The 23,970-nt window shown below is 47.8% G+C and overlaps 1 pseudogene; it reads left to right on the top strand.

Moving 5' to 3' along the window:
* The first annotated feature begins 423 nt into the window (after positions 1 to 423).
* Positions 424 to 23,970, top strand: part of LOC115309200 — a 37,215-nt pseudogene continuing 13,668 nt past the window's right edge.

Here is a 23,970-nt window from a genome sequence, read left to right on the forward strand (position 1 = left end):
AAAGCGGCATTGCATTTTTTTTTTTTTTATTTCGTTACTGAGACATACCAGTTTTATGGTTAATTAGCAAGAGGCAGTTGAGTTGGCTTCTTGCGTTGCTAAAATTTCGCAACTTGGTAGATGGTGTACGCCGGAAGCTTCTTCACGTGGGAGGATGCGTAGTCTGTCAGCTGACACTCCTTGTTTATTTCTTTCTAATCTTCAGTGTGGCCCTTCCTAAATTTCAATTGTTCATCTCAGCCTTTTATTTTTTTATTTCTTTCCACTCGCCTTGAGTAAACAAACGTCATTTGAAAGGAAAGTGCCTCACGTCACGACATTTAACAATGACAAAACAGACAAACAGTTTTATTTAGAGCTGTTTGCCTAAATAAAAAGGGAAAGCGTGCTTGAAGCCCTGCGCCTTTCGAGAGAAGCCGTAAAATGAAAGCCGACGTATTGATCCTGATTATTTTCTACTTAACACACAACTCCGCATCTTCTCCTCGTTTAACCGGTATGTATATAGCATGCCTTTATGAAATGTAATTGAGATGTAACGCGTTTTCACCGCTAGAATGATGCAAACCATTGTAAAGTTCAAGATTATACAGCTACATTGTGCTTACTATGCTATACTCAATGTATTTCAGCTGGATTTTGTTGTGATCTAGAATGTAGACCCCCAATAGGCCAAGTCGATGTAGTAATTCCCTATAAGTATCTCGCAAGCAAGTTCAACTCAAAATTATTTTTCTTAATTAGGAAAGTGTTCTTGACATACGGGATACGAAGCCGGCACCATCAAACATCAACACTGGAATTTTGTACAGTTTCTAGTTTCACATATAAGTACAATTGTAAGATACTGTCACGGTGTAAGGCGAATAAATGATAAATAATTATCTGAAACGAAATGATTTACCGGCGAACTCTTGCTAAACAAAATAAAAAGTCAGCGCGGAGACAGAAGAAAAGCGGGCGGTGATTTGTCCGTGTAACAGGAAGCGAGAGAAAGCGAATCTTCTAGAAGTCCGTGACCAAGCGTTGCTTTTCGGCTTTGCGCGTTTAATTGTCTCTCCTTTTAAAAGCACATCGTCCCAATTCAACGCGAAAGGAAAACGAAAATGACTAATAAAAAAAATACGGTGAGGCAGAGAGAGAGAGAGAAACGAGTTTACTGAAACACCAGTCAATGAACGTCAGGAGAGAAGTCCATCTCCCCCGTCGTCCCTAGCCGTCGGCCGGAATGCCTCAGGACACAGCAACAGCAAGGGCATGACCGATGATCTCCTGCTGGACTTTGAGGTCTGGCCTGCGGAGCAAAGTCTCTCAGGATTCTAGTGTGCGCGAGCTACTGTACTTAGTCGGACATCTCTATACCATGCGGACCAAATTTGCTGCCTCATCGCGAAAGTAGCACTTTGACACGGATACTTCTGGATGCCACTTGCTGTAGATACTCCGTCTGTCTGTCTGTAATTTCCTCCACGTAACCTCCTCTTTCTCCCTGAGCGTTCTGTCTGCTCTTAGATACATTTTTTCGATTTATTCTGCAGTGCAGTGATTTCTCGATATGCGCGCCTATCCTCTCTGCTGTTGATAGTAGGGAGTTTTCGTAGATCGTTTTCGCCGTCCCGCAATGCTCTCCGCAACACGCTATGGTACCCGGAACTGTACAGTCAAGGCTATCGGCGCGCAGGCGCAGTAGCGGCCTCTTCGTTGCGGAGGGCTTAGCGGAGGGGGAAGCGCGGTCTACGAAAACTCCCTAGTTTTGGGGACTTGGGTGGTTCCGGGGATCAACCGGTAAGTGAAACCTCGGCCGACCGAATGAGCCTCCTCGTTCTGTCAAAGTCCCTGGTGAGCTGGTGGCCGAACGAGCAGAACCAGCTCCCTGGGTCTTCCTTTCCTGTTTAATATACGCATGGCAGACTCCGTCACCCTCCCCGATTCTTAATTTCTCACAGCGTTTTGGAGTCGCCGGTGACCACCTAAACCCCCCTTTGGCTGACAGCCAAGGCTATGGCCACTTCTTCAGCTTCTACCTTCTCAACGCTACTGACTGTGCAGCACGTCACCGGAGTGCCGTATTCTCTAACCGCCACGGCTGCCGTGTGCCGCTTTGTTCTCATAATCTGCAGCGTCCGTATATAGGACGTCCTCTCGACCTGTATACCTGGCTTGCAATGCCTTTGCCCTGTCTTTACGTCTGCCTTCGTGACAGGCAGGGCTTCTGGGTGGCGGAGGGATTTTTATCTTGTCCCTAATCTGTCTCCGTATGTCTCTTCAGCGCACTTGCTCATGTTTGGGCTGGTAGCCATATATCCCTAAAGGTTTCCTCCCCGCTTTAAATCCGAGTATCCTTTGATGCTGCGTGGTAACGGCAGCCTCAATCAGCTCTTTGAGAGTGTTCGATACCCCTAGCCTCAGAAGTCTGTCGGTCGAAGTGTTCGGGGGGAGTCCGCGCGCCACCTTGACACTTTTCCTGATATTGATTTCAAACTAGTTCCGTTCCACTCCGTTCAGTTGGACGTAAGCCGCCACGTACACTATCCTACAGATTACGAAAGGTTGCGTGAGTTTCAAGAGACTCGCCCCCTTCATCCCAGCGTGCCTGTTCGCTATTTGTCTGATGAGACGACCCGTCTGATTTGCACTGGCTTCTAATCAAGCAGGCGTTTTATGATTCTTCCGGTTCGTCTGAATCCTTAGCCCGAGGACGCGCATACAGAAGACAGCGGAGATCTCTCCGCCTCTGACGTACTGGTGGATGTCCGCCTCGCGCTTTTGGTGAAGCCGCCGTTTTCCGGGGGGCATGAGGAACAGCGCTTCTTACTTTTCTGCCGAACATTTGAGTCCTTTGGGTTTCAGGTACGTCCCGATTATATCAATGGCACTTTGCAGGGAGCTTTGAATTTGCCCATTACGGCCCTTGTTTATTCTTAATGTTAAGTCATCCGCGTATAGGTTCTCACTTTCCCCGAACTGTTCGGCGAATCTCCACGTCGCAATCTTGAAGAGGGTCGGTGATAACCACGAGCCCCGCGGCGTCACCCTGTTATTCAGTTTAATGTCCTCAATAGACTCTTCGCCTATTTTGAACGTGGCTTTCCTGTTCGTAAGAAAGTCTGTGATGTAATTTTACACTCTTTTCCCAAAATTGAGTGAGTTCAGATTCTTCAACATCGAGAGGTGTTTCACGTTGTCAAATGCCTTTGCCACATCTAACCCCACGATCGCTTTCGTGTCTCGCGTTTGCTTCTCTGTAATTTGGTATTTCAGCTACAGCCTCACATCGCATACCGACACCTTTGCTCGAAAACAGGTCATAGTGTCCGGATAAAGCCGATTTTCCTCCATGTACCTACTCAGCCACGTCTGAACGACATGCTCCATAAGCTCACCCACGCAGGAGGTGAGTGATATTATCCTGAGGTTGTTGAAGCCCAGTTTCTTCTCCGGCTTGGGAATGAAAATAAGGTTTGCAAGTTTCCACTCTTACGGTATCGTCCTTTTCTACCAGGACTCCTGCATGTAGGTTGCGAGGTTGGCGATGTACCTGTCGTCTAAATTACAGAGCATTTTGTTGCTCCCTCTGTCCGGCCCAGCCGCTGACTTAGACTTCAGCCGATTAATCTCCGCTCTGCCCTCAGCCAGGGTGATTGGAGCGTCTAGTTCCGAATTCTCTCCCCCTCCGTAGTCCGGGTTGGGTTCAGGTCCGGCGGGATTGATGTACCTGTTCCGAACTTTCACGTGTTCATTCTTAGTTCCGTCAGATTGATACGCCAGTGTTTCCACCTGTTGGTTAGACGATGACTTTGTGCTATCCGGATCTAAGAGATTGCAAAGAAGTTGCCAGGTCCCCGCGGTATTTAAAGTCCTCTCCGTCTGATCGTAAACGCTCCCCAAATTTACTTCCTGAGCGCGATTGAGCGCTATTCAATTTCTTGTTTAAAGCCGCTATCTCTTTTCTGATATTCCGACTTCATTTCCTCTGTCGAAGCCGGTCCTCCAACCTTTTCTTTGTGATCCACAGATTTATTAATCTCTTGTCTACCGCATCGTCGACCCTTTCGGTCTCCCCCGCACGCTTACGCGTGAAGTCTCTAAAGTTCCAGTGCCATGCGGCGTTTTTACTGGATCTGTAAGACATGTTTGGCCAATTAGCACATCCGGCCGACTTCCTAATACTTGTCGGGTGAGCTGTCCATATGCCGATCTCTCTGCTCAGCTGCCCAGTTCCTTTTCTGCAAATTCTTCCTAAAGTTTTTCACTGAGTTTATTATCCCCTTAATGCAGTCGCTCTGCGAGATTCTTATCTCGCTGATGCAACTGCTCTGGGAGAGTTTGAAACATTCCCAACATGCGTTCCTCAAAAGCCTTGCGCCATTCATCATCCTGGCTAGATATGGCCTCAAAGTTTGCCTCCGATTTCACTACCGTATTTACTCGAATAATAGCCGCACTGCTTATAAAGAAAACCTGAGGGTTCGCTTTTCTGTGGAGCACGCGGATTGCCAATCACCGCGATCGGCAGCATGATTACAGCGGTTTACATGACAGAGGTAGCGTCTTGGCGCGGTGATACTATCTGTCGAGATTGCATTTGATTGAAGAATCGTCTTCTAGATTTGGTTAGTCGGTTTGTTATTTATGCGAAACACGATGATTGGCTGTATGTGTTCTCTGAGAGGGAGGCTTATTGCGGAGAATGTGCCTTGTAACCGAGCTTTCGGTTGCACGTCAAAAGATCCCCAGGTGGTTGAAATTAATTCTCAGTCCTCCGCTGGGGAGTGCCAGATGCCCGTCGTTGGTTTGGCACGTAAAACCCCCAAATTTGACTTTGGTGTTCTGTGGGAAAGTAGACGCAAGGGCCTTGTTCATTAACAGTGCCGCTATTACTCGAGTACATGAGGTATTTTTAGGACTATCACTGTTTCTGTGTCCTTATCTATTTTGGGTTTGTCCACGTCCTTCGCTCTCTTTGCCGGCGGTGGAGCCGCACTCTGCTCCTTTGGTTTTCCTACATTTGGCTTTTCCGGCACTTGCGATTGTTTCGCAGGTGCTGTATGAGGCTTAAGAGCTATTGGAAGCTCCGCAATCTGCCTACTTATCGGCGCTAGCTGTTCTTTAGGCAAGCGATTTTCTGCCTTAATCTTAAACATTTCTTCATTGCGTTTATTCAATAAGGCCATGTCTACCCAACCCACTTTTCAGCTCGACGATTTGGGCTACGCTGGGTTGTTGAGTACAGCGCCTCCGGAGGTCCCCGCAGACCCGGGTCCGGCCTTCTGTTGCTTCTCTTCTTGCCGTTGCGGCAACCGCGGGAAGGAATCCAATCTCCCTCTCCGCACGCTCCGGTTTGTTGACTCGCTCCTGGATCTCCCTTGATGCTTTTCCCATCGGCTCCTCCCCACTTCGGCCTCCTTTGCCTTCCACTCTTCTCTTCCATGCGCAGCTTGGCTTCCCATTGCCTGTTCTCTATCGCATAACGGGTACTAAAAGCTTCTTTGCATTTTCGGTCTGCTGTCAAATTACCTTTACCGCACAACTTACACTTGGGCTCGCATACGTGAGCGCAAGTGTAAGTTGTCAAACCCTTTCTCCGGGCTGGAACTCCACGTCGCGGCGACGAAGGTTGTACCAGCCAGCGTCTACACGTTGTTGGTCCCTTATCCGATAGCAGGCTAGCTGGCGTACCCCTTCTGCCCGTTGGGTGACCAGCTGGGCATCGTCCGTATACCGCTGTCCGTCGGGCTGTAGGCCAGCATGGCGTTGAGCATTGTCGTCACCTTCCTCCCGTGCACCAGCTGAAAAGTTGGCAACACCTTATCCCATGTCTTGTGTTCCACGTACACGTATATATCAAGATCATGTCGGAGATGGTATTGATTAGTCGCTCCGTCAGCCCGTTGGTCTGCGGCTGGTATGCCGTGATTCGGCGGTGGTCGATGTGGCTCAGGCGGCGTATTCCTTGTGTCAGTTGCGCCTTGAACGACGACCCTCGGTCTGTAATCTTGAATTGGGGAGCGCCGTGTCGGAGGACAATAGACTCAACGAAGAACTCGGCTTCTTTCAAAGAGGATTCCCGACAGGAGTGCATTCGCCTCGTCGTGCAGGATGAGATAATCAGTTGCCACGATTATACAACAATTTCGCTGCCACGACGATGGAAAAGGTCCAAGTATATCCCTTCCAATCTGCTAGAACGGTGTAGTCGGGGGCGCGATCGGCTGCAGGAGGCTTGCCGGCGTCGACGGCGGTTTCTTCCGTCGCTTGTACTCGTGGCACGACCGTGTGTAGAGGCGGGCAGTCATTGGGTGCTTTGGCCAAGAAGCACTTCTCTCGGACACTTGCCAGAGTCCTGCTGTAGCCAAGGTGACCAGATGTCGGGTCATTGCGGCAGGTTTCGAAGATTTCTGCTCGAAGACTTGTAGGGGTTACGTCGAGTAACTCTCCTCGAAGTTCTCTTTGTAGACAATACATTTCCAGACGACAACCTTTGGTAGGGCCCGTGAAAAGGCTCGGACAATCGTTGGCGTGGTATCTTCAAGTGATCAATCAGCGCGCGAGGTACAGGATTGTCTCGTTGGAGCGCTGCCATGCTGTTCACGCTCACTACGTCAAGAAAGCGATCCTCGTCATCGTGGTCTTCGGCGAAGACTGCACCTGACTTGAGGGGGCTGTGGAAGGCACTCGGCGTCGCTGTGTTTTCGCCCTTACTCGTAGACCACGGTCACATCGTACTCTTGCAGTCGTGGACTCCATCGAGCGAAGTGTCCCGATAGGTTCTTGAGGCTCACTAACCAGCATAGCGAGGGGTGGGTAGTGACCACTCCAAAAGGGCCCCCGTATAAGTAAAGGCGGAATTTAATGACGGCCCAGAAACCAGCCAGGCATTTCTTCTCGGTCGTCAAGCATTTTCGTTCCGCGTTCGACAACGTCCGTCCAGTGATGACGGTCACGCTCTCAGTACCGTCTTGTTGTTGCACCAGTACTACGACGAGTCCTGCATTGCTCGCGTCCGTGTGGACTTTTGTTATGACCGATTGGACGAAGTGGACAAGAATCGGTGGCGACTGCAGTCGTTTCTTTAGCTCGTCAGATCCCCGGATGTTGCTCTACTCCCCATTCCAAGTTCACGCCGTCTTTTCTGAGATGCGTGATTGGTGAAATCCAGAACGTACCCCCGGTAAAACGCGCAAAGTCCCAGGAATCATTGGACGGCCTTTTCGTTAGTGGGAAGGGGAGATGCTACTGCAGCGCGAGTCTTCTCAGGGTAAGGAAAAACACCTTCGTTGCTCATAACCTGGCCTGCAAACTTCAGTCCGCCGTAGGCAAACCGGCACTTCGTCGGGTTGAGGGTGAGTCCGGCGGTCCTGATTTCTTGAAGAACGGCTCGAAAGCGCCGGAAGTGCTCGTGGAGATTAACCGAGAATACCACGACGTCGACGAAGCAAAAGAGAGAACTCTCGCTTTTGAGGTCTGCCAGTACGGTGTCCATGACACATTGAAAGGTTGCTGGCGCCGCGCACAGTCCGAAGGGCATCACCTTGAACTCGCAGAGTCCATCGGGCGTGATGAAGGCGGTCTTCTCTCAGTCCCGTTTGTCAACTTCCATCTGCCCGTAGCCACTCTTCAGGTCCGTCGACGAGAGGTATCAGGAGTGGCACAGCCGGTCAAGTGTGTCGTCGATGTGGCGGAGCGGATGCACGCCCTTCGTCACCGAGTTGAGCCGCCTGTTCTCTACGCAGAATCTAAGCGTTCCGTCCTTCTTTTTTCACGAGTACGACTGTTGACGCACACGGGCTGCTTGAAAGCTGCATGATGTCCTCGTTGAGCATCTCTTGTACTTGTTCATGAATGGCTTCTCTTTCCTTTGGGGAGACCCGGTACAGCGGCCAATGCACAAGGAGTGCATCGTCCTTTGTAACGATGCTATGTTTCACAACTGTTTGGCGCTCTTTCGACTGAATCGCAGAGCAGTCGCTAAATTTAGCAAGGAGGTCTCTGCGCTATCGTCGTTCCGTGGCACTGAGCTCGAGATTAACGTCGAGCTGCGGCGGCGGTGTACTGCACGGATGAAGTGGCCAGGGATCATTGGAAGTTGCGGCAATTCGGGCGAAGTTCCGGACGTTGTCGACGTGTCCTACAACGGCACATTTCGTGAGGTGCTGTGCCTCCTGCCGGAGGTACGTCACGGGGACTACAGTGCGTTCATCCTGCAGCTCTCTGACGCCCCTTGCAACGCCTATTCCTCTGCCGAGAAGCAATTGGACGTCTCCTTCTAGAAGAAGTTTTCCACAGTCGACAGCATCGGTCACGACGGTCAGAAGAACACTCGACCGCGGCACCCAGTTCACATGGTGTGCAATGACTCAGACGACCGCTGGCGTCTTCTTGGATCCCCCCGAACGTAGGACGGGCTTTCGCAGCTTCAACTATTTTGCTGCAAGGTCGATCACGGCGCCGTATTCACACAAGAAATCCACGCCAAGAAATACGTCTCTCGCACAGTCCTGAATGACGACGAACTGGACTGGATAGGTCTTCATAAACTTCAACGCGAGCAGTGCGCCTCCCAAGAGGAGTGACGAAGTGTCCTCCGGCGGTGCGTATTTGCCAGCCGACCCACGGTATCGGGACTTTCCGAATGCGACGAGACAGCTTCCCACTGAAAACTGTGTAATCTGCTCCGGTGTCCGCAAGTACCGACGCGTCGTTGCCGTCGATAGCAACGGTGAGGTCAGGGCCTAAAGTCTGGAGGGTCTCAGGGGGTCTCAGACCCCCCACTCATTTTAACCGATGGTCTGAGACCCTCCTCCAAAGCCCCAGCATTAGTGAAAGCAAAATCATATCTTGCTATAAAATAGCTTGTTTTCGGGGATGTCACATTTGGGGATTAGCAATTTGTGCGTTGCAGGTACAGTGTGGGCAGAGTCAGCAGTGGAGCTTGTTTTATGTGCATCTAGTACAACTCGTTGAACCCCCCCCCCCCCCCCCCTTACGGCAGACTTTAAGCGCTGGGTGAGGTTGTTAGGCACCGTTGCAAAATCGTCGTTTCGATGCTTGTCGTCCCTAGAGTAAGGACCCTCCGACGTTCAATGATGATCTTACCGCCGGACGTGTTTGGCAACTCCATCTCAAAGGGCTGCCGCGATTAGTTTCTCCGGCGAGGCATAGTTAAAAGGCTTTCCCGGCGGGACCTAAGAAAAGGAGATGCAGGACTACGCGGTTAACGTGAGCGATATATCCGGCGAGAAGACAGCTCAAGAGCTGTCAAGCGGCGTAGGTAGTTGTCCGATGTCCCGAGGTCTCTCCCCATAACGTGGTCGAAGGTCACTGTGCGCAAACCCTCACAGACCCAGCTGGCGATAGGGGCATGTTCCGTAACATCGTCGGTTCCCACGCTATGGTATTGCGTGGAAGCATTACCATGTGCCCTTCAATTCTGCGCAATCCAAACTCGTTAAAAGGGGAACAGCATCGTACCTAATGAGAGCTCGCTGGGAAAATTTTGCAACGATGTCACGAATGAAAACCCCCTCACGGAGGTGAATCGTCTAAAACGCTGAGGGTATCCCGATCGCTTCTTGGGAGAAGTAGCGAATAACCTTGTTTCCAAGATGAAGAAAAAGATGACGATCATGTTCCTTGCAAACAAGAAACAAAAAACCGGCGGTGATTCCTTGCATTCACAATCTATCTCACATTCTAAAAAACTGGAGGCTCATTTTGAAGTACCGGTGGTGTTTTCAGCGCCACACAAGCTGTCTCATCTATGTTCGAAGATAAACAACGAAAAGGGAGAGGGTAAAGTGTGTCAAAAGAAACACGCTAGACAATACTTGGAGCGTGCAACGTCAGTGGTATCTAACATACCAATGAGTTCCGGGAAATTGTATCTGGGCCAAACGGGTCGTTGCATAACTGAGACGGCCAGGGAACATGCCTGGTCAGTTAAACAGTCCCCATCGGGCAATCTTGGAGTGCACTGTAATAGGCGCCCATGCGGCCCGGAATTCGAAAAGACGACAGTTCTGGGCAGATACCCTAACAAAACAGCGCGAGGAATACATGAGGCATTCCGTATAAGAGAGCAAAGGGAGAGTCTGTGTATTAGTGCGCCGTCACTGCACTTAACATATAAAGAGTTTTGCTTTCTTTTTGAGCCAAAATCCAAATAGACGGTATTAACAGTCAATATTTGTTTCAATAAACTTTCAGTTGAGAGGGTGCTCTTCGTCTCTGTCTCCTTCTTCATCCTTGTTTATTCGGCACTTTCCATTCAGTCACTCATAGACTGGCTTTGAAACGCATAGTCTGAGGTAACTAGCCGCTACAACAAAAATTATTGATTACTACATCTTAGCAGAATCATCTCCTCCCGCGGCTTGCTGCATATGCTCACATTATTCTTGCTTCACTGAATTCCGTCGAAGCGGCCGTTGCAATCGGTGCGTGTTTACAAATATTCCCATTTACACAGGCAAGACATTAGGCAATGCCACGCGCGTAGTTGAGCGAGAACGTGGGTGGCCGAATGGTTACCGCGCTTAACTGTCGCGTGTAAGATCTGGGTTTCATTTCAGGTAGCGGAATGTTCTTTTATTTATTCTTTCTACTATGCGTTCTCGCATGTTCGAGAACTTTCTCGTCTCATCGTGTTTCGAATGTTGTACGCCCCGAACGTTCTAGGCCGAATTTTCCAGAAACCCACGCCGATACAAAAACTGCTCCCCGTGGCGAGCCGGGGTCAGTTTTGCCCCAGCGTTCAATCCTCCTGTTACACCGACTACGACGCCCGCGACGCTGTGCTGTTATCTTCTACTGTTTTTTTTTTTTTCTTTGGGCACAAGTTTTCTCCATTAAACGTTTATTTATTCCTGTTTATTTATTGTTTCTTTTTTTTTTTTTTGTCACCACCCGTGACATTTTGGTGGAGGTGCTGGGTAGCAAACTTCCCAGTTTCGGGGGTTGGCCTGGGGTGCGGCGACTTAATCAGGTCTTGGTAGTGTCTTTGTTGGGTCGTCATGGGCTTGCTGCCGGACTTGCCCTGCGGGCCCTCGGAGAGGTACGCTGCAGGGACATCCGGTACCCCGCCCCTCCACCAGAGTAATGCGGGTGGTGACCAAAAGAACAATAAATAAACAGGAATTAATAAACGTTAAATGGGGTGAACTTGGGGCGAACAATTGTGATCAAACGTTTTTCTCGTCATTCAAATTGTTTTGCAAACACATTATAGTTCTATACTTCACTTAATAAAGTTAAAGCGAGAGTGCAGGCGAGATGTTTAAGAACTGACATTTTAAAACAGGGGAGTGGGAAGAACCGTGTCCCGTCCTGTTTCTGCTCTGGTTAAAAATGTGAATACTTCACTTGCTTTCTATTCTGTTTATGTACTAAGGTTTTGGCTATTAATTGTAGTCACAGCGTACTGACAGCATCTCGTCTATGTTCTGACGCTACAATTCCAAGTAAGTAGTTTGTGCTACTAATTACAGTGAAGCCTGAAGAGTCAAACAGTTTCATCTCAAAAACCACTCTGCTAGCTCTCTGTTTTATATCCCGGATCACAAATAAATGTATCGCTCGGCTATTTTCTTTCTATAGACCATTACCTCCTACTAATTCCACGTAACCATTACCAATAAACCGTTTCGAATCCGTTTCGTTCAGAGAATTGTGGACTTGTTACAACAACGCAAGACTCTGTGATAAGTGAACGCATTTTAAACGGGACAAACGCAACTCCCGGAGCTTGGCCATGGATGGTTGAAATTGTCGATCCATTCGGACACCGCTGCGGTGGAGCCCTGATAAGCTCCCGACATGTGTTGACAAGTGCTCACTGTCTGACGTAAGCAATTTTAGTTATATTATTCTGTAAGGTTCTCATTGAATCAATCCCGAAGCAGTCCAAAATAGTTCCTTTAGATATAAAACTAACAAACAGTTATACGAAACTCAAGAAAAACTAACTGCCAGTGACCCTTCCCTTGAAAGTACCGCCGTATTTTCTGAACTGAGGTGTGCTTTCGAATCATAGTTCGCACCTCGTGCCTAGTAGACGACGTCACTTGCGAGTATAAAGTATAAACTACATGTAAGCGACTTGGCGAGCGACGAGACAAGTAACGGCCACTCCCTTCGCTGTCTATCGGTCAGTTGAACGACGAGGCAAACCACAAGGAAGCAACGGGAGCAAGTCACCAAGGATATGAGCGACTTTTTCTAGCAACCCAGAAACCGAGCGACTCGACGAAAGACAGTGAGAAATCTTCCTCGCTCGTCGCTGACTCCTGGCTATCGCCGTCGCTAGTATCGTCGATCGCTAAATGGCTTACATGCGATTCAGCCCTAAACGTCAGTTGTGAGTTAAAGTCAGTTGTGAGTTAAACCTAAGTTGTGAGTTAAACATCAGTTGTGGGTTAAACGTCAGTTTTGAGTTGAAGGTCAGTTGTGAGCTAAGCTTCAATAGTAAGTACAGCGCTTGGCCTCTTCATCTTTTGCTTGTCCTTGGCGCTTTAGTGTATATTGCCTAGTATACGTAAAAAAAACAGCTCTCCTAACAGCACGCCTCATAAAACGCCTGCTTTATTAGTTCAAAAAGAAGCTTGTATCATGCATAAATCATCACTAACCGACTCCGTCATTCACAAAATCCGTCATGTCTATTCATAATGAACGATCTATAAAAAAACAAAAATCAATCCTTGTATTGTACGGTACGCATCTTGAGATAGTCCGACCCCCATAAACCTTAAAGTCTTGAATGTATATATACCGCGGATTAGTTCGGAGAACACGGCATCGGACATCGGACCCGTTGTTTAATACGCGATCGTTTAAATTCGTTTAAAAATACATAACAAGTCGCTTTCGGGGTAAAGAAAAAAGTGGAAGCCGTTTACAAATCCCTGTAACGCCGAATTGGAGCGCAGCTCTTGAGGAGCTGCGCTCCCCCTTCTCCTCCTCCTCCCCTCATTCTTTAATATGCTCCGGGGGGGGGGGGGGGGTGTCACGTGACTTCGGGGAGGGGGTCACGTGACCTCGGGGAGGCGTGACCTGGGGGTGACCTCAAGGCCACGTGACCCCAAAGGTGACCCCCACGTGACCTTGGGGGTCACGTGACCTGGAGGGGTCACGTGACCTCGGGGGTCACGTGACCTCAGAGGGGTCACGTGACCTCAGAGGGGTCACGTGACCTGGGGGTCACGTGGGGTCACGTGACCTTGAGATGACCTTGGAAGGGGTCACGTGACCTTGGGGGTCACGTGACCTCGGGGGTCACGTGACCTTGGGGAGGCGACCACGTGACCTCGGGGGTCACGTGACCTCAGAGGGGTCACGTGACTTGGGGGTCACGTGACCTTCAAGGGGTCACGTGGGGTCATGTTGGGGTCACGTGACCTTGAGATGACCTTGGAAGGGGTCACGTGACCTTCAGGGGGTCACGTGACCTTGAGATGACCTTGGGAGGGGTCACGTGACCTTGGGATGACCTTGGTTACGCCGACGCCGACGGCGACGGCGACGGCGACGGCGACGCCGACGCCGACGGCGACGCCGCTCAAGCCGGGAACGGGCCCCTAAGAGCTGCGCTCTAAAACAGTGTTTATTAATTTCCCCGTGCTCCCCTACAACACCACCAAACACTACGTAGAACGCAAGCATATCATAAAAGACCCTTTTCCAAAGCCCGCGCCATCGCCTGTCCGCCACTCCTCGCTCACATACTCTGAGCGTGCATTGGACACGAAAACTGCGTCATCGTTCGGTGAGCACTCGGATCCAATCACGCGCTTCGGCTCCCAGCAATGGCGACCGCCAATGTTGTTGGCAGAACTTTTGAAAACAGGCTATTATGGTAGGAGACGTGGGCCAGGCTCCTCAGTCGATACACGTCGAAAGTCGACTCATTGATCCGTAGGTAGAGCATAGGGGGGCGGCCGAAGATGTGTGGGTGCGGTTTCTGGTTGCGATGAGTATATATTTGATTCAATCTCTCCGTTTCTGTACATCCTTTTGCTTCTGGAGTCATGGTAACCAAACCGGTTTTTCTGATAATTCCTGTCACGGGTATGCGTGGTCCGCGTGTAACATATCTATAAAGCCTAGATACCGCGCGCGCCGCAGCTGCAAGATAAAACCCTCTCCTCGTCTGGGTTGTATCCGGCACCGCCAGATGGCTGTTCGATATGCGGCTATATTAAGCTAATGGTAGCTTTAATTACCGGCCGAGTGGGCTAACGCTTTAAGTTGCCGCGTGGGCTAACGCGTCTCAGCTCGGAGCGTGGAACGAAAGCTTGCGCTGGGAACCTCTTGGGTTCGATCCCCACCGCCCCCGCCCCTTTCGATCTGGATGAGTTTCGTACCGGAACGAGCTCGTGGAATCACTACTGCGTGATGCCCGTTAGAACCCCCGGGTTAGCGATTGCGCTGCACTGGCTAAATTTCTCATCGACAGCTAAGAGACAGATCACCCGTTGAGGAGTGTATCGTCAAGGTTGTTTAAACATACAAACGAAGCAAATTGTTTGTTTGTTTTTTCTTTTTTTTTTGCCCTATTTGTTACAGTAGAAGATAACACAAAAAGGGCACGCAGCACGCATAGAACAAAATTAAATAGAAACTCTCAAGAGGGGCAAGAAAACGTCGAATGCGATACCGTAAAACATAGGTAGAGAATCGCGCTGAGGGTGTTTTCAGTCCAAGAAGCGGTAGAAAATTTCTAGCTGATAGAGGGCGCGAGAGTCGCACCAGCCGCGTCAGCATCAGCAACATGGCGACGGCCTAGGAGCGTTTTTCGGAGGAGCGGGAAAAGCGCGCGCCCAGGTGCCATAGGAACGAGACAAATTGTCTCCTTTTCTTTCTTTCTTAGTTGCGCCGTATGGACGGCGGAACCGCTGTCGCCTGAGGTTACTCGGGCGCGCGCCAGCAGAACATTATGTGGTCGATAGCATTGCAGCGGTCGTCGTGATGCGTGCCGTTATATATATATATATATATATATATATGTGTGTGTGTGTGTGTTTGTGTGCGTGCGTGCGTGCGTGCGTGTGTGTGTGTGTGTGTGTGTGTGTGTGTGTGTGTGTGTGTGTGTGTGTGTGTGTGTGTGTGTTTTTAACCTAGTAGATTTGTTTAAAAAAGGCCTTCAATATTAGAGTAATGCGGTTGTTGCAGATCAGTTATACGGCCAGGCTGACAAAGTCTATTTGAGGCTAATCGTAATAATCAGCCAACTAATTAATTAAAAATTGCAAATTAACTTTTTAATCGTGTAAAAATAGGACATATTCTTCCAATCACAAACTTGTTCACCGACATCGAAAACTACTAAATCAACTCCATTTAGAAGCATATAACGCAGGGGCAATATATTACGGCCTTCCGTAAAAACGCTAAATTTGGACGCCATTCTAGGTTTCGATTTCCTATCGGAGCGCATCTCTGCGCCCGCAGTCCTGCTCCCCAGTGGCTGAGAAAAAGTCTAAGATACGTACTGTCGGAGATACTAGTACGAAGTTTATTACGACGTCTCAAGCGGGGACCGCTCTTCATCATATATAAAAAAACAACTAAATATAGGCTGTTCGAAGTTAAAAAAAAGAACTCTTCGAAGGAAAAAAACTGCCGGCCTTAGCGGACGTCAAGAGTTGCAAGAACGTACTAATTAGAAAGATAATAAGCTAAAATGTATTCATTAATGTTTTAGTTCGTGAAAACAAACGCATGGTTCAGCTGAGAAACTTGCCAAGCATCACCCAAAACCACTAAGACAACTATTATGAGAAATATATCAGGCAGGTGCAGGGAGAGCATTTTACGGAGGTCTGAAAAAACGCTCAGTTTGAACGCATTATCGGAGCGCATCTGTATGTATGTATGTATGTATATTTGAGGCACAATCTCTTTGTAACGAGAGTCTTGTAAGACATGCCAATAAAAGCAAAAAATAAAAACTAAATAAAAAAGGACAACAACGAAAGAGAACTGGTTAGCACGTGTGTCCAAAGTTCGCCAACCGTCACTTTCGCACAGTCAAAGTTAATCAGTTCACATGACACCGTCGTTTTAAGTGAACGCTTGCCCCTCCAGCCAAAAGTAAAGCAGCGGCTATTGGCCATCTTGGTCACCTTGGTCGTCTTGGTCACGACCCCGATTTTTCAGTCGAGTCTGCCACCATGCCTCGAGCCTCCGCTTGGAGCATACTACATGGGTCTGTTCGTTGGTGAAACCAAGTGCCTGCTCCAAGCGGGCACCCACGACAGGCCTTGGGTGTAGCGCCCTGCACGCAAGCAGCAAGTGGTCGATTGTCTCTTCGCCCGCTCCACACGCACTACATACCGTGTCAGTCACGCTGCTATCGTACTTGCTTCGGTATAGGCGGGTACGTAGGGCACCACCACGGGCCTCTATAAGTATCTTTGCACCCGCGGTCCTGCCCCCCAGTGGCTGAGACGAGCAACACATGTGCGCCCTAGACGCTGACGTCACACGAAACGCGTAAGTCTTCGGCGGAGTACAATGGAGTCTTTTCCAAACTTTTGTACCGATCAGCTTTCTTTAGCGAATAAATTCAACCAGGAGGACGCACAAGGTCTATGGTGGTGTCCATATGACGTTCATTTAAAGTAGAGAGTAAGCACAGAAATAGTAATGCTATGTATAATCAAATTGCAGCCAAACACCCAAGAAATCATTTACAGTTTCGCTCGGGAGCTATTCCAGGCAGCAAGCGGAAAAAGAAGGACTGGAGGAAGAAATTGATTCCATCTGCATGTACTCTCAATTTGTAGAGAACATATTCCAGGCAAGTGACCGCATGAACGCTCTCATAAAAAGTGTTACTTTACCAAGATGTTGTGAACAAAATGTAATAGTAATCTAACTTCATTAAATTAACTGAATTTCTCACTTACTAATTCTCACTAACAAAACAACATTTAAAAAAAAAACTATCGATGTGACCTGCTGTTGCAGCATATACTATATATTTGTCTAAATCTTACTTTATTTCTCATCGACGCTACATACATAATGTACTTTCGGGAAATTCAACGCGCTGATAGTATATATTACCGTATTTACTGGAGTAATAGCCGCACTGTTTATGAAGAAAACATGAGGGTTCGTTTTTCGGCAGAGCACGCAGATCGCCAACTAGCGCGATCGACAACGCGACTCCAGCTGTTTACAGGACAGAGATAACGTCTTCGTGCGAAGATGCGATCCGTGAAGATTGTATTTGTATGGAGAATCGTTTTATCGATCTGGTTATTCGCTGTGTTATTTATGCGCAACGCAGTGATTGGCTGTATATGTTTTCTGAGGGACAGTAGACGCAAGGTCTTTGTTCATAAATAGTGCGCCTATTACTCGAGTAAATACGGTATTATGAAATGCTTTAGCGATGTTACCGCTAAAGGGAAGACTAAATATTCCAGTTATCTAACAGCTCAAAAAAGGCTAGAACAGAAAAATTGAAGCGTCGATGAACATTCGAATGCTTCATTCCGAGAACCAATGTTTAAGCGAGTTCGGCGGGTCAGATAATTGAGGAGTTTCAGCGACGGTGTCACCGCCCTGGCGGCCGGTCGCCGAAAGAGAACGAGGGGGATAGGTTCGCTGGGCGGTGGCTTTGTGTATATGCGTTGGCCGCGAACGTAGGCTTATAAACTTCGGCAGCAAGAATATTACGCGGCTCTAGTGTTTCGGTACGAGCAGCAGAGGTGACACGATCTGCTACGACCAGCTACGACCACCCGCCGCAGCGATGCAGGCGTCCAAGGAGCGCAACATGTGTACTACGCAGTCAGCCGCCGTCGCCCGACGCAGATCGTTCGGCATTCAGGGCTTTCCGCCCCGGGTTCTTCGCTTGTACTTGGAACCGAGTATTATTTCCTGTGCTTGTGTATGTGCTCAGTGGCTGGATATGGACCTCATAGAGTAGTTTTTCAGACACAACAGCGATTCAAAGTTGACGGCGGAAGGGCTTGCGGCAACGCTTTCGGTTGGTGCACGGCTGCGACGACTACACGGGTAAATTTTAAGATTGGTGCTAGCAAGGTGGGCCATAGTCGCTTTATGTTGACACGATTTTGAGTGCAAGTACTCCGTGCAAAGGCGAATCTATCGCGTTTCTAATCCACCTCTGTTTTTGTTGTTTTTAGCACGCACGACCGACTGCTAAGCAAATGCTTCTGTACCGATCAGGGAGTGAATGTCTTCGGCCTTACATTGCGGAACGCCCAATAAAAAGTCATATTCGTTCAGCAAGAAAACTTCCCTTTCGAGTGACCTTCTGATTGATAATTTCTCCCGTACTTAAGTGCTTTAATCAACAGGATCGATTAAGTTTGCTTCCCTAGTTAGGACATTTTTGTGCTACATGCGGCACTAATGCTTGGCACGATGTTTGCCACTGGTGGTATTGTGAATTGGTTTACTTCCCAAGCTAACAGTGTGACAGGTGGGACCATTCAATTTGCTAAAAATGTGATGATATGGGAATTTCGTTGCATAACTAGCGTTTTACGTTTAAGATTGATAAGAAACATGCTCATGTGATGATGCATGTCTACAGCATAAGCTTTGCAGATCCAGAATAGATGTGCTATAGGCTACAGCCTCAAGGTTTTTAATGGACCAAATTGGTGATTACACGGCAATAAATGTTGTGGTGAAAAACTGCCCATTGACTCGGTGAGTTTTGATTGTGACCATTGGTGTGCTGTTGGCAAATTAGATAATGGCACACCTTTTCCCTGACCATCTGGCTTCAAGGGGTATTGCATCTAGATGTGCTCAAATATCTTTATTTCAAGGTTCAGTGGACCCCTCTGCATCATTACAGGAAGGCAGTCTCAAGCCACAACAAACAGCAGTGAATATACAATGCATAATAACAGGCACCAGTGTCCAGGCGTATAGTCCGCAGTAATCAGTTTGAGCCTAAAAATGTTTCTGTTTTGTTTAGATAGTTTGCATTTGTTGTATAATCCGCAGGGCCCGATTTCCGCGCCCAGTGCATAGTCCGCCAAGCTGGTGCGTTGTGTCTTCGTGTTTTTCCTGGGTGGCATTTTCTTCAGAAGTTCTTCGGTGAACGCTATTGAGCCTGAAGAACTGCTTTTGAGGCCCATATGTAGCCACGGAGCACACACAAGCACAGAAAATAACACTCGGTGCCAAGTACAAACGAAGCACCTGGGCGGAAAGCTGTGAATGCCGAACGAGCTGCGTCGGGTGACGGTAACTGACTGCGTTGCGCCCCTTCGACGCCTGCATCGCTACGGTGGGTGGTCGTAGCTAGTCGTAGCGAGATGATCTTCACTTCAAGCAAGAAATCTTGTTATACCATAGTCAAGATATGTGTGCAAGTGTTCGACGACCTGGGCTGTCTCACGTCGGTGCAGTTGTCATCAAGAAAGGTGCATATCAACAATGTTGCGTGTTTGAGGCTGAAACTATGACGCATACTTATCTAAACCTAAATTTATTGGTCTGCGGCTACAAACATTTTCGTTGACATTGCTTAGATGATGTAACCATTCAGGCCTCGCATTAAATGGTGTTGCGACTCTTCGGTTGTGTATGAAAACCTATTTTTGCCCTAATAAAAGACATTTCCAAAAGGACATGTGTCTTCTGCTTATACATATCTTCCAATTTACAATGCAGAGGCAAACAGAAAATCAACTGCATACATCTACCACTTAGCATAAGCACCTTTGGCATTCATTCTTGAGCACACTCATATATCAGCTTAGTTTGGTCTTGTTTTAGAAGCTTTGCCCTGTTCTGTAAAAATAAAACAGTTAAAAAAGCTTTACCTTCGTTCTTCTTGCATTTAATACAGACTTGTTTGTCAGCAGATATCACCGTGGCACATACAACTCGAATGACCGATGAGACTATTGCTATTACAATAAAGCTTTCCACAAGAGCCAAAACGAGGCTTGTAGGGGTGCAAAAGCACATAGAAATGAGATTGGCACTTCCGGGGATTGTTTACATTACGCGTAAAAACAGGACGACCGGCGACCAGCTGATCGCAAGATAACACCAAGGATACCGATGTTTCGATACGCAGGATAAAGACCTCAATCGTCCCTTGTATGCTGCAGTTGTCATACTTTCTATCCAACCGCTTTTTTGCTCAATTAACTAGAACAACCGAAGAGTTCGCGACACCTTTTAATGCGAGGCCTGAATGGTTACATCATCTAAGCAACGTCAACGAAAATGTTTGTAGCCGCAGACCGATAAGTTTAGTCCTAGATAAAGTACGCGTCATAGTTTCAACGCGCGAACATTGTTGATGTGCACCTTTCTTTGGACCCGCGTACATTCGGTTCAACTTGATGACAGCTGCACCAGAAGTGAGAGCTCACGTCGAACACTTGCACACATATCTTGACTCTGGCAAGATTTCTTGCCTTCAACTGGCTTGAAGACTTCATCTGTAGCATCACGGTAGGTCTTGGTTGAAACGATGATCGTCTCGCACACGGCAACAAACAGAGAACTACACGCTTTGTTTTATTTATACGCTACCGGTCTACGGGCGTCGCAAATCTATCCCCCTCTTGTCCGCCATGTTGGATCGATCGGAGCGCCTCCTATATTCGCTGAAACTCCTCAATAAAACCTCTCATATCTAAGCTGCAACGGGCGACATTGCTAGTTTAATGAACGACCTGCATTAACCAGGTGGCGCTGTAAGCCTTTATTCGAAGTAGCACCTCCCGCCAATATTTTTACGCTCTTCGGTTGGTAGGGAAGTAACCGCCCCACGGCGACACCGCTATCATGAAGCTTTTCGCGTGCCTGGATTTGAGAGCGCTTGAAACTGGTGAATCGGTTTTACGTGCTTTGTATTATGAGTTAAGTTTAACTACACAATTAATGTGCAAGGAGTTAACGAAAGCGTTGGTCGACTACACGCAATTACGCCTTTCCGCCCGCTATCTTGCTCTTGACGCGAAAACGCCGACGTGCAGCCAACCCGCACAAGAATTGGCCGCCACTAAACTGCAAGTACTCTGCATGCTTCAAGTTCTTCCCTCTCTCAAATCTAGGTTTTTTGTAAGATCTTCTGGAAGCATAGACAGGAATTTCCGTTGGTTTTACGGCAGCTTTAGGGCTATGTTTTGAGATTCGTATGCCCTATTGAGGCAGTTACTAAATTCAGGTAACGCTGCGCAGATTCTATAGGCTGGTTTCCAAACTTGCGTTTGACTGCAACCACGTGTGTTAAACAACATTGTGCACCCAATTGTGCTCGCTTATGATAAAAGAACACACTGACCAGTGGCGTCATCAATCTGGTAACCCTGGATCGTTTAAAATGTTCGCACATTTCCTTTACTTGTACATCTTTTTTGAACCTGAGCTTAACATACGTTTAACAGTGTTGCGAAGGACTATTTCCTTATATAGAGCATACAATTAATATCGCAAATATTTCAAAACCTTCACACTAGTTAAATGCAGTTTCAGTGCTATCTCATAGATGGCGCCTGAGTACCAGACAGCGTGTTATCTTGTCACAAGAGAGCGCAAGTCTGCGCAACGCCCTTGGTTGCACAAAAACGCAAAAGTATAAACCGGTTTAAATGGTTAAAAAGCGCAACACAACAAGGACAATAAAGACACAAAGACGACAGGACGGCCGCTAACTCACTACTGATTTTATTAGAAACAACACTGTAACTTTTATACACAAGATCGTATGCCAAACCCACACTGCAACCAATAATCACCACTCTCACAAGCAGCTATCTAGAAACATTACTTCTTTCTGAAGCAAAAAGAGAGAAGGCATGCTAACGCATTTGTCATCTTTCTTTTTGATATAAAACACCTCTATAATCTCTCTCTCGGTCTTATCTTTTGATTTCTTTAAAAACTTTGTTTCAGCCAAAAGAGGCTTACAGTCAGCACATCGCCTGCAGTGGTCTGCCAGGTGTCCCCCCGCGTTGTTCTGCACAGAAAGATTATGCTCACGCGCCCTATAGTTAAGACAGCGCCCGGTTTGTCCAATATAAACTTTTCTACATCTTAATGGAATCTCGTAGACAACATTGGTCACACATTCAGTGTACTGTACAGCGTGCTTTTTAGAACAGAGTGCTTTTGTCTGCCGTGTAAGCATCGAACAGATGTTTGGGAGCTTGCAAAGGCTGAAAAAACACTATTTACATCGTATCTACTAGCTATCTTTTTAATATTGTGAGACACTTTATGCCAATAAGGAATCACATGTACACGTCTTTTAACTTTATTTGTCTGGCCGCCCCCTTGTAAGCTAGTTCTTTTTATTTTTTGAAGTAGGCTCTCACAGCAGCTCGAAATTAGGTTAGGTGCGTACCCTACGTTTTTAGCCTTTTTACTTGCTGAGCAAAACTAATGTCCATCTGATGATTGCAACTTTTTGCAAGAGTTGCCTGAAGATATGCTAACGCGATTCCTCTCTTGACCAGTTTGGAATGTGCACTTTTGTAAGAAACAAGGCTTTTCTTAGAACGCAGGCTATACCTCCAACAAATATGGTCGTTGGAAAACATGACCATAAGGTCCAAAAACCGAATGCAGTTTAGCACGGGCATTTCCCATGTAAACTTAAGTCCACCTGACGCTTCTTTAAAAGCTTTAACGATCCCCGCAACAACCTCATCCAAACCCAAATTTCTGCCTAAAATTACAAGATAATCGTCAACATATCAAAAGACTTTAACTACATGCAATTCAGGTAGGCATTCCAAAATGCGTCTGTCCAATGACGATAAAATATGTTACATAAAACAGGGGTAACCGACGAGCCAATACAAACACCAGATTTCTGTACACAGGAACGCTCATTGTAACTGACGGCAGTGGACTGGAGGTAAAAGAAAAACAACTCTAAAAATGTTCGCTACTAACGCCCGCAAAACTTTGAAAGTTTACCTCTCCCGACTCGTCTATCTTATCCCGAACAGCTCGGAGTAACCCGTCGTGAGGCACAGAATAATAGAGGTCGTCAAGATCTACAGAGAAAGCCGAGAGGGCATTTTTACACCCCTCTCTAAACACGTCCATCACTTCATCCGAGTTTCGTACAAGGAAAGGGTCCCTCAAAGCCAAGGTTGCCAGGCTGCGCTGTAGATAACGGCTAACCATTAACTGCCACGCGTTCCTCTCAGACACAATGGCTCGGAAGGGACAATCAGGCTTATGCGTTTTTCCTGTAAAGAACACTTCCAAAAAATTACTTTCCGCTTTTTCGGCTGCTTTCCTCACACTTTCCCAAATTCAAAACTTTTAGCATCCTAAGAGCCTGAGTTTTTTGCGACTTCGGATGGAGCTTAATTTTCCTGAAATTCTTAGCAATCGCTGTCAACGCCCTCTCTTGGAAAAAACCTTTCGGCAAAACAACGAAACCGCCCTCCTTATGAGCCTGGACTAGGGATAGATCATTTTGTTTTAAAAAACCCAGAACTTTTTCAAAAGGAGGCTTCGTCCTACGAAGGTGACTCACACTGTCTTTGAGGAAGTCCCAATCGCACGCTCTTTGTGCTGTTCACCGGCACGATCGGCGACTCATCGAACCATGGCAAGCAGTTCTGGTCGCGTCGTAGATGGCTCGAATATGAACTTTGGGCCTTTTTGTAGAACTTCCTTGACTTCCGCTGGAAGAGTAGCACCTCCCAAAAGGGTGACGTTGTCAGTTGAACCCTCGGCCTTTCTCTCGCTTCGTGGTAACCTTAGACGCGCCCTTTGCCACAAAAACTCTGCGAATTGTGCCGCCAATTTCTTGTATTCTGCGTACCGGCGTATGGCATTCCGCTCTTCCAATCCCTCCTGCACGGCAACACGGAGCCAGTCTAAGTACAGTCTGACCTGTCTCCAATATTCGGATTTCAAAATTTTGCACAGCCTTCTGCTGTGACCCCAAGAAGGTTCCACAACACCGAAGAGGCTCTGTACTTCCAAGGGCACTAT

This window comes from Ixodes scapularis, unplaced genomic scaffold, assembly GCF_016920785.2.
Source record: "Ixodes scapularis isolate PalLabHiFi unplaced genomic scaffold, ASM1692078v2 ptg000890l_1___fragment_3__unscaffolded, whole genome shotgun sequence".
Classification (NCBI taxonomy): Eukaryota; Metazoa; Arthropoda; class Arachnida; order Ixodida; family Ixodidae; genus Ixodes; species Ixodes scapularis.